This window comes from Pleurodeles waltl, chromosome 11, assembly GCF_031143425.1.
Source record: "Pleurodeles waltl isolate 20211129_DDA chromosome 11, aPleWal1.hap1.20221129, whole genome shotgun sequence".
Taxonomy (NCBI): domain Eukaryota; kingdom Metazoa; phylum Chordata; class Amphibia; order Caudata; family Salamandridae; genus Pleurodeles; species Pleurodeles waltl.
The window spans coordinates 928986710-928997384 of NC_090450.1; positions in this window are offsets into that span (position 1 = coordinate 928986710).

Consider the following 10675-nt stretch of genomic DNA (forward strand, 5'->3'; position numbering starts at 1 on the left):
AGCCTGTACTGGGTGGAGGTTCTTCTCACCTCCCCCTGCAGGAACTCTAACACCAGGGGGTGAGCCTCAAAGACTCACCCCTTTTGTTACAGCACCCCAGGGCATCCCAGCTAGTGGAGATGCCCGCCCCTCCGGCCACTGCCCCCACTTTTGGCAGCAAGGCTGGAGGAGATAATGAGAAAAACAAGGAGGAGTCACCCCCGAGTCAGGACAGCCCCTAAGGTGTCCTGAGCTGAGGTGACTCTTACTTTTAGAAGTCCTCCATCTTGTGGATGGAGGATTCCCCCAATAGGATTAGGGATGTGCCCTCCTCCCTACAGGGAGGAGGCACAAAGAGGGTGTAGCCACCCTCAAGGACAGTAGTCATTGACTACTGCCCTCCCAGACCTAAACACACCCCTAAATTCAGTATTTAGGGCCCCCCAGAACCTAGGAAACTAGATTCCTGCAACCTAAAGAAGAAGAAGGACTGCTGACCTGAAGCCCTGCAGTGAAGGCGAAGACGACAACTGCTTTGGCCCCAGCCTTACCGGCCTGTCTCCCAACTTCGAAGAAAACTGCAACAGCGATGCATCCAACAGGGACCAGCGACCTCTGAAGCCTCAGAGGACTGCCCTGCACCCAAGGACCAAGAAACTCCCGTGAACCGCAGCTCTGTTCAACCATCTGCAACTTTCTTGCAACAAAGAAACAACTTCAAGGACTTCACGTTTCCCTGCCGGAAGCGTGAGACTTTCTACTCTGCACCCGACGCCCCCGGCTCGACCTGCGGAAAACCAACACTACAGGGAAGACTCCCCGGCGACTGCGTGCCAGTGAGTAGCCAGAGTCGACCCCCTTGAGTCCCCACAGCGACGCCTGCAGAGGAAATCCAGAGTCTCCCCCTGACCACGACTGCCTGTAACAAGGGACGAGACGCCTGGAACCAACACTGCACCCGGAGCCCCCAGTGCAGGAGCGACCCCCATGTGACCCTCTGCTTAGCCCAGGTGGTGGCTACCCTGAGGATCCCCCCCTGTGCCTGCCTGCATCGTTTAAGAGACACCCGGGTCTCCCCATTGCTTTCAATACAAAACCCAACGCCTGTTTGCACTCTGCACCCGGCTGCCCCTGTGCCGCTGAGGGCGTACTTTCTGTGCCTGCATGTGTACCCCCCGGTGCCCTAAAAAAAAAACCTGCTCTGGCCTCTGAGGACGCGGGTACTTACCTGCTGGCAGACTGGAACCGGGGCACCCCTGTCCTCCATTGAAGCCTATATGTTTTGGGCACCTCTTTGACCTCTGCACCTGACCGGCCCTGAGCTGCAGGTGCAGTAACTTTGGGGTTGCCTTGAACCCCCAACAGCCGGCTACCTTGGACCCAGCTTTGAACCCTGTAAGTGTTTCATTTACCTGTGAACTTAATAATTACTTACCTCCCCCAGGTGTCCACTTTTAAAATAGCTTATTGCCATTTTTGTCAAAATGGTGCATGCTATTGTGTTTATTCAAAGTTCCTAGAATACCTGAGTGAAATACCTTTCATTTGAAGTATTACTTCTAAATCTTGAACCTGTGGTTCTTAAAATAAACTAAGAAAATATATTTTTCTATTTAAAAACCTATTGGCCTGGAGTAAGTCTTTGAGTGTGTGTTCCTCATTTATTGCCTTTGTGTGTACAACAAATGCTCAACAATACCCTCTGATAAGCCTACTGCTCGACCACACTACCACAAAATAGAGCATTAGAATTATCTCTTTTTGCCACTATCTTACCTCTAAGGGGAACCCTTGGACTCTGTGCACACTATTTCTTACTTTGAAAAAGTATATACAGAGTTAACCTCCTACAGCAAGTGTATATACTTAGTGTATTACTTACCTGCTATGGGAGGCTTGCCCTTCTAGTATTTTGTGGTATTCTGTTCCAAAAATAAAATAACTTTTTGTAGGAAACTGGCACTTGTTGCAGTTACCTCCCCACTTTTTGCCTGATATTGTTGCTGACTCGACTAAAAGTGTGCTGGGATCCTGCTAACCAGGTCCCAGCACCACTGTTCTTTCTTTAAAAATGTACCAGTGTTCTCAAAATTGGCACACCTCTAGTGCACAGATAAGTCCCTTGTAAAAGGTACCAATGGTACCTAGGGTCCTGAGACCAGGAAGGGTCCCTAAGGGCTGCAGCATGTGTTTTACCACCCTAAGGGACCCCTCACCAAACACATGCACACTGACATTGCAGATTGTGTGTGTTGTGGGGAGAAAAAAGCAAAGTCAACATCGCATCCCCCTTAGGGTGCCATGCCCACAAAACACTGCCTGTGGCATATGTAAGTCACCCTTCTAGCAGGCCCTTCAGCCCTAAGGCAGGGTGCACTGTACCACAGGTGAGGGCAGAGCTGCAAGAGCAATATGCCCCTACGGTATCTAAGTCCATTCTTAGACATTGTAAGTGCAGTGTGTCCATATTAAGTATATGGTCCGGGAGTTTGTCATTATGAATTCCACAGTTCCATAATGGCTTCACTGAATATTGGGAAGTCGGGTATCAAGATTCTCAGCACAATAAACCCGCACTGATGCCAGTGTTGGATTTATCCTAAAAAAACACACAGAGGGCATCTTAGAGATGCTCCCTGACGTTTACTCAATTCCCTAGTGTAGTACTGACTGGTCTGTGCCAGACTGCCACTAGCAGACAATGTTCTGGCCCCATGGGGTGAGGGCCTTTGTGCTCTCTGAGGCCAGACACATATCCTGCTCTGGGTGGAGGTGCTTCACACCTCCTCCCTACAGGAACTGTAACACCTGGAGGTGAGCCTTAAAGGCTCAAACCTCATGTCACAGTGCCCCAGGGCACTCCAGCTAGTGGAGAGTCCCGCCCCCACCCCTGGACAAAGCCCCATTTTTGGTGGCCAGTTCAGCGGGAATCTTAGGAAAAACAAGGAGGAGTGACCACTTCAGCTGGGACCACCCCTAAGGTGTCCTGAGCTGAGGTGACCCCCTCCCTGCAGAATCCTCCATCTTGGTTTGGAGGACAGGAACCAATAGGATTAGGTTTGTGCCCGCCTCCCCAAAGGGAGTGGGCACAGGGAGAGTGTAGCCACCCTCAGGGACAGTAGCAATTGGCTACTACCCTCTGATCCCCTAATACGCCCCTAAATCCAAGATTTAAGGGCCTCCCTGAACCCAGCTCACCAGATTCCTGACAAGAAGAAGGACTGCTTAGCTGAGAAGAAGAAAGACGACAACTGCTTTGGCCCTAGCCTTACCGGCCTCTCTCCTGCTTCAAAGAACCTGCAAAAGAACAGCGATGCGTCCAGCGGGCCCAGTGACCTCTGCTCAGCTCCAGAGGACTGCCCTGCATCCAAAAGGACCAAGGACTCCTGAGTACAGCGGCTCTGTCCAAGAAAAAACAACAACCAAGGATTCGAGCCTCACTCCGGATGCGTGAGTCCTGACCACTTTGCACCCAATGCCCAACGCCCGTGTCCAGGTGGCCCACCCAGATAAAGTGGATCCCCAGGCAGTTGCGACCAAGTGCCCACCCTGGGTTGACCTCTCCACCCCTCCACGACGACGACTGCAGAGGAATCCCGAGGACCCCCTGACAGCGAAGCTCCAGAAGAAGATTTCTGATGCCTAAAGATACACTGCACCTGCAGCTCCCAGTCCTTGGAGAACCTGACCTCCAGTGAAGCAACATTCAGCAGGCGGCCCTCCTCCCTGTCCACCCAGTGGTGTGCCCAAGACATCTACCTGGACCTCGCCTGCAGCCTTCGAGTGACCCCGGGGGTCCCCTCATAGACGAGCATTGGAAGCCCAATGTCCTGCTTGCACTCTGCACCCGGCCGCCCCTGTGCCGCTGAGGGTGTGTGTTTGGTGCCTACTTGTGGCCCCTCCAGTGCTCCTCCAATCTCCTCTGGTCTGTCCTCCGAGTCGTGGGTACTTACCAACTGGCAGAACTGATTCCGAGTACCCACTCTCTCCATAGGAGCCCATGTTAAAATTGCTCATCTTTTACCCCTGCACCCTTCCGGCCCGTGTTGCTGGTCGGTTTTGGAGGTTAACTTGAACCCCAACCGGTGGACTTCCTAAAACCCGGAGAATAAAACTGTAAGAGTTGTACTTACCTGCAAATCGAACTAACATTTCTTCCCCCCAGAAACTGTTTCTGAAAATTACACGGTGTCCATTTTTAAAACAGATTATTGCCAATAATTCAAAAACTGTATAACTTACCAATTTCAAACAAAGTACAGTTGACACATGTGTGAAATACAAAACTATTGAAGTACTTACCTGCAACTTGAATCTTGTGGTTCTAAAAATAAATTAAGAAAATACATTTTTGCTAAATAAAAATCATTGGTCTGGAGTTAAGTCAGAGTGTGTGCTTCTTCTATTGTCTGGGTGTGTACAACAAATGTTGTGCACTACCCTCTGATAAGCCTAACTGCTCGACCACATTACCACAAAAGAAAGCATTAGTATTATCTACTTTAGCCTCTGGGGAACCCCTGGACTCCATGCACACTATATTTCATTTTGCGATAGTATATACAGAGCCAGCTTCCTACACTTTCTTTTTGTACAACTGAGTGTTTTGTTTTCTATTGTGTGTGTAAGTGCTGTGTGACTACAGTGGTATTGCATGAGCTTTGCATGTCTCCTAGATAAGCCTTGGCTGCTCATCCACAGCTACCTCTAGAGAGCCTGGCTTCCAGACACTGCCTACACTTCACTAAGAGGGGATACCTAGATCTGGTATAAGGTATAAGTACTTTGGGTACCCACCACACACCAGGCCAGCTTCCTACATTAGCCATCAACGCTCCCCCTGAGACCTCGGGACACATGCTTTAGAACTGCTTCAAAGCCATCATACAGGGGGTTATCTCTTCTATTGCCATCACCCGTACTTGGAAAGCTAGACAGGTCGAATTAGACTTAACAGCTGACATCAAAACCCTGGAATGTCAAGAGCACTCTGCCCCATCTAGACACAGCAAACGACAACTGGCCTTGCTGAGGGGCCAAAGGAGGGCACACTGTATGAACAAGGCAAAGCGCTCTTTGATGGCCTTGAAATAAAGATACTATGAAGGGGGAGGACAATGTGGGGACGCTACTTGCACGTAAGCTTCTCTAACAAATTGCACACACCCACATATGCAAGATCAAACTTGTGGATGGGACCTGGGATACCAATGAATGGGCCAAGCAACAAGCGTTCCACAAATTATATCAATTCCTCTATAAGGCTGCTCATACATCTCAGGCGACCATAGACTCCTACCTCGGAGAATGCTCATGGGATCCTCTAGATCCTCAACACTGGGAACTCCTAGAAACCCCCATCACTCTGGATGAATTTCGGAAAGCCCTCAGGGAATTGCTGACGAGCAAAACTCCAGGCCCCAATGGCCTTTCTGTGGTATTCTATCGCAAATTCATTTTGTAACTTCCGGACCACCTGCTGCCCCTATTCAACACATTCCCTGTTGTAGGAAAATGTATCCCTGTTGCAGTTACCCCCCACTTTTTGCCTGATACTGATGCTGACTTGACTGAGAAGGGTGCTGCGACCCTGCTAACCAGGCCCCAGCACCAGTGTTCTTTCACCTAAAATGTACCATTGTTTCCACAATTGCCACATCCCTGGCACACAGATAAGTCCCTTGTAAAAGGTACCAGTGGTACCAAGGGCCCTGTTACCCGGGAAGGTCTCTAAGGGCTGCAGCATGTGTCCCTCACCTAACACATGCACACTGCCATTGCAGATTGTGTGTGTTGGTGGGAAGAAAAAGGCAACGTCGATATGGCATCCCACTCAGGATGCCATGCACACAAAACACTGCCTGTAGCATAGGTAAGTCACCCCTCTAGCAGGCCTTACAGCCCAAAGGCAGGGTGCACTATACCACCGGTGAGGGCATGGCTGCATGAGCAATATGCCCCTACAGTGTCTAAGTCTATTCTTAGACATTGCAAGTACAGTGTGGCCATATTAAGTGTATGGTCTGGGAGTTTGTCAAAAACGAACTCCATAGCTCCATAATGGCTACACTGAATACTGGGAAGTTTGGTATCAAACTTCTCAGAATAATAAACCAACACTGATGCCAGTGTTGGATTTATTAAAAAATGCACACAGAGGGCATCTTAGAGATGCCCCCTGTATTTTACCCAATCCTTCAGTGCAGGACTGACTGGTCTGTGCCAGCCTGCTGCTGAGAGACGAGTTTCTGACCCCCTGGGGTGAGAGCCTTTGTGCTCTCTGAGGCCAGAAACAAAGCCTGCACTGGGTGGAGATGCTTAACACCTCCCCCCCTGCAGGAACAGTAACACCTAGCAGTGAGCCTCAAAGGCTCAAGCTTCGTGTTACAATGCCCCAGGGCGCTCCAACTAGTGGAGATGCCCGCCCCCTGGACACAGCCCCCATTTTTGGCGGCAAGTCCAGGGGAGATAATGAGAAAAACAAGGAGGAGTCACCCACCAGTCAGGACAGCCCCTAAGGTGCCCTGAGTTGAGGTGACCCCTGCCTTTAGAAATCCTCCATCTTGGTTTTGGGGAATTCCCCCAATAGGATTAGGGATGTGCCCCCCTCCCCACAGGGAGGAGGCACAAAGAGGGTGTAGCCACCTTTCAGGACAGTGGCCATTGGCTTCTGCCCTCCCAGATCTAAACACACCCCTAAATTTAGTATTTAGGGGCACCCAAGAACCCAGGAAATCAGATTCCTGCAACCTGAAGAAAGAAGAAGGACTGCTGACCTACAAGCCTGCAGAGAAGGAGGAAGACGACAACTGATTTGGCCCCAGCCCTACCGGCCTGTCTCCAACTTCGAAAACCTGCTCCAGCGACGCATCCGACAGAGACCAGCGACCTCTGAAGCCTCAGAGGACTGCCCTGGACTACAGGACCAAGAAACTCCTGTGAACAGCGGCCCTGTCAAAACCAGCTACTTCTTTGCAACAAAGAACCAACTTCCAAGGACTTCATGTTTCCCACCAGAAGCTTGAGACTTTACACTCTTCACCCGACGCCCCTGGCTCGACCTGCAGAAAACCAACACCTCAGGGAGGACTCCCTGGCGACTGCGAGCCCGTGAGTAACCAGAGATGACCCCCCTGATCCCCCACAGCGACGCCTGCAGAGAGAATCCAGAGGCTCCCCCTAACCACGACAGCCTGTAACAAGGGCCCCGACACCTGGAACCAACACTGCACCCGCAGCCCACAGGACCTGAAGGAACCGAAATTTGACGCAGGAGTGACCCCCCAGGCGACTCTCTGCCTTGCCCAGGTGGTGGCTGTCCCGAGAAGCCCCCCTGTGCCTGCCTGCACGGCTAGAGTGACCCCCGGGTCCCTCCATTGATTCCTACCTGAAACCCAATGCCTGCTTTGCACACTGCACCGCCCCTGTGCCGCTGAGGGTGTGTTTTGTGTGCCTACTTGTGTCCCACCCAGTGCTCTACAAAACCCCCCTGGTCTGACACCGAGGACGCAGGTACTTACCTGCTGGCAGACTGGAACCGGAGCACCCATGTTCTCCATAGACGCCTATATGTTTTTGGCACCTCTTTGACCTCTGCACCTGACCGGCCCTGAGCTGCTGGTGTGGTAACTTTGGGGTTTCCTTGAACCCCCAACAGTGGGTTGCCTATGCCCCAGGACTGAGACTTGTAAGTGTTTTACCTACCTCCTAATCTAACCTTTACTTACCTCCCCCACGAACTGTTGATTTTTGCACTGTGTCCACTTTGAAAATAGCTTATTGCCATTTTTACAAAGACTGTACACAATATTGTTTTCATTCAAAGTTCCTAAAGTATCTAAGTGAAGTACCTTACATTTAAAGTATTAACGGTAAATCTTGAACCTGTGGTTCTTAAAATAAACTAGGAAAATATATTTTTCAATATAAAAACCTATTGGCCTGGAGTAAGTCTTTGAGTGTGTGTTTCTCATTTATTGCCTGTGTGTGTACAACAAATGCTTAACACTACCCTCTGATAAGCCTACTGCTCGCCCACACTACCACAAAATAGAGCATCAGAATTATCAACTTTTGCCACTATCTTACCTCTAAGGGGAACCCTTGGACTCTGTGCACACTATTTCTTACTTTGAAATAGTATATACAGAGCCAACTTTCTACACCCGTGGACACCGGAATTACCCTTCAGTACGGTGGCAACGGAAAAAGTGCTAATTCCTAAGCCTGGTAAGGATCCCTATCTATGTGCATCGTATCGCCCCATAGCTCTTTTAAATACAGACACCAAGATCACCACAAAGATCCTGGCAAATAGATTGGAAACATACCTCCCTGGCCTAATTGACCCGGATCAAGTTGGCTTTATCCGACACAGACAGGGAGCAGACAACATCTGCCAAGTCGCCCACCTAGTTGAAAAAGCCCACTACCACAATATACCTGCCTGTCTAATCTCACTAGACGTGGAGAAGGCCTTTGACCCGGTCAACTGGCCCTTCCTGCACGCTGCCCTTCTTAGGATAGGTCTTGGACAGGGCATCATCTCCAAAATAATGGTGTCTTATGCCTCTCCCATGGCCAGGATCTGTCTTAATGGATAGGCCTCCCATCCACCTGGCGAGGGGCACCAGGTGCCTGGCGGTCGAACCCCTAGCTATCACTATCCGCCGAGAGGTGGAAATCACAGACATCCCCTTTGGAGGGCGTGAGCATAAGGTGACCTTATTTGCACACGATCTCCTGCTCACAATCACTTAACCAGCAACCTTGCTACCAGCCCTGTTAGACGTTTGGACTGCCTTTGAAGGGGCCTCTGGTTTTAAAATCAATCTGGCAAAATCCCAGGCCTTGAATCTGACATTTCCTGAGCTGGCTCTTCCGACCCTGAAGTCTCTCACCCACTTTCAGTGGGCTTCGCGCTCAATCAAATACTTAAGTCTCAATCTAACCAGCTCCCGACCGTTATGGACACACGCTAACTAGCCGGAATATCCGCGCTCATTTTTAGAAGATTTACAGAGATGGAAGCCCCCTACAGGTATCATGGCTGTGGTGCCTTATTGCTTTTAAAATATCTATATTGCTGAAAATCCTCTATTTATTCCAGACACTACCCACTCCTATCCCTGAGGATGCCATTCTCGTTCTTCAGAGGGACATCTGCACCTTCAGTTGGGGGAAGTGCCTACGATTCTTAAACTACATATTGATGCTTCCTAGAGATCTGTGGGGGGTGGGGGGGGAACTAGCATGTCCCAACCTTATTGAATACTACTAGGTGACCCATCTGCATTATTTTTCAGAATGGGTGGTCAGCGAGAGCAAAAACCATTGGTTCCATATGGACTGGGCAGTGGCATGCCGCCCCCTATGGGACTCTGCATGGCTTTCTAAACATTCTAGACCATGGAGCGCATATATAGGTAGCCCTACCAAAACGGTCCTTCACATCTGGGACAAAATAGCCCTCAGAAAGTGACTGACCACCTTCTCCTCCCCCAATACCCTGCTTGTCCACAACCCTGGTGTACACCAGCTCTACAGCCCCACTCATTCCCAGCCTGGAGGAAGGGAGACTGTCACACTCTCTGAGCCTTCTTTGAGGAAAAAATGATCAGCCCTTATGACCAGTGCAAACAGGATTTTCAAATCCCAGAATCGGACAGACTGCAATATTATCAGCTAAGAAATTGGGTACTCTTTCCCCCAATACTCAAGGGGGGGGCAACCAACAGTTTACTCACTTTGAGACATTAGTTAATTCTTTCAGTGGGACAAAGGGGTTGATTTCACGCACCTACCAGGTGATCCAACGCTTGACGCCTACACGACCACATGTACCAATCCCAGTGGTAATCTGACACCGCTGAGAGCATCTCCCAGAAACAATGGGAGCAACTGTGGCAAGACATACCTATATTATATAGGAGCACTTCCCAGTGGGAAAATGCGTATTAACTGATGACAAGATGGTACTACACCTGACGCACCATTTATCTTTTTACCTCCCCGCTCTGTTGGCACTGCAGTTTGGTGCCTTTTGACTTCCTCCATATCTGGTGGTCCTTCCCCCTTACAGCTACATACTGGAAAGAAATCCTGAGCCACATTAAAGGGGTTGTGGGGTTAATGGTCCCAAACTCCTAACACTGTGATAATAGGCATACGCCCTCTGGTCTTGGAGGCAATGTCACAAAGCAATTGGCAACTAATAGCTCACATGCTAGGCGTTGCTAAACAACTTATCGCACTTCACTGGAAGAAGCTGGTGGCCCCACCGACTGCTCAGTGGTCCACATAATGGCCATGGAGCACCTATCTCATAGGGTAGCCCACACAGACAATAAATTCACATACAGATGGAAACCCCTGATAAACTATTTTACAAAACTGGAACACCCCTGCTCTACTCCACCCAGACTTAAGGCTCTCCAATTATTCGATTAACGCTCACCATGGCTGCGGTGCTTGAAAGTGCAAGAAAGAAATACTCTTTACACTAGACTTCATCATACTTCCCCCCCATGTCTAGGCTTCCCGGCTCACCCACTTGGTCTATTCTAGATCATGCCCCACCCCAGCCTGGTCTTGCTCTTTACAGATTTACAGATAACGCCCTTTGTTTCACTGTTCATCTTATTTTTGTTCCTAGGTACGAACCTCTCCGGTCTTCATTCTCATGCTTTATTGTCTA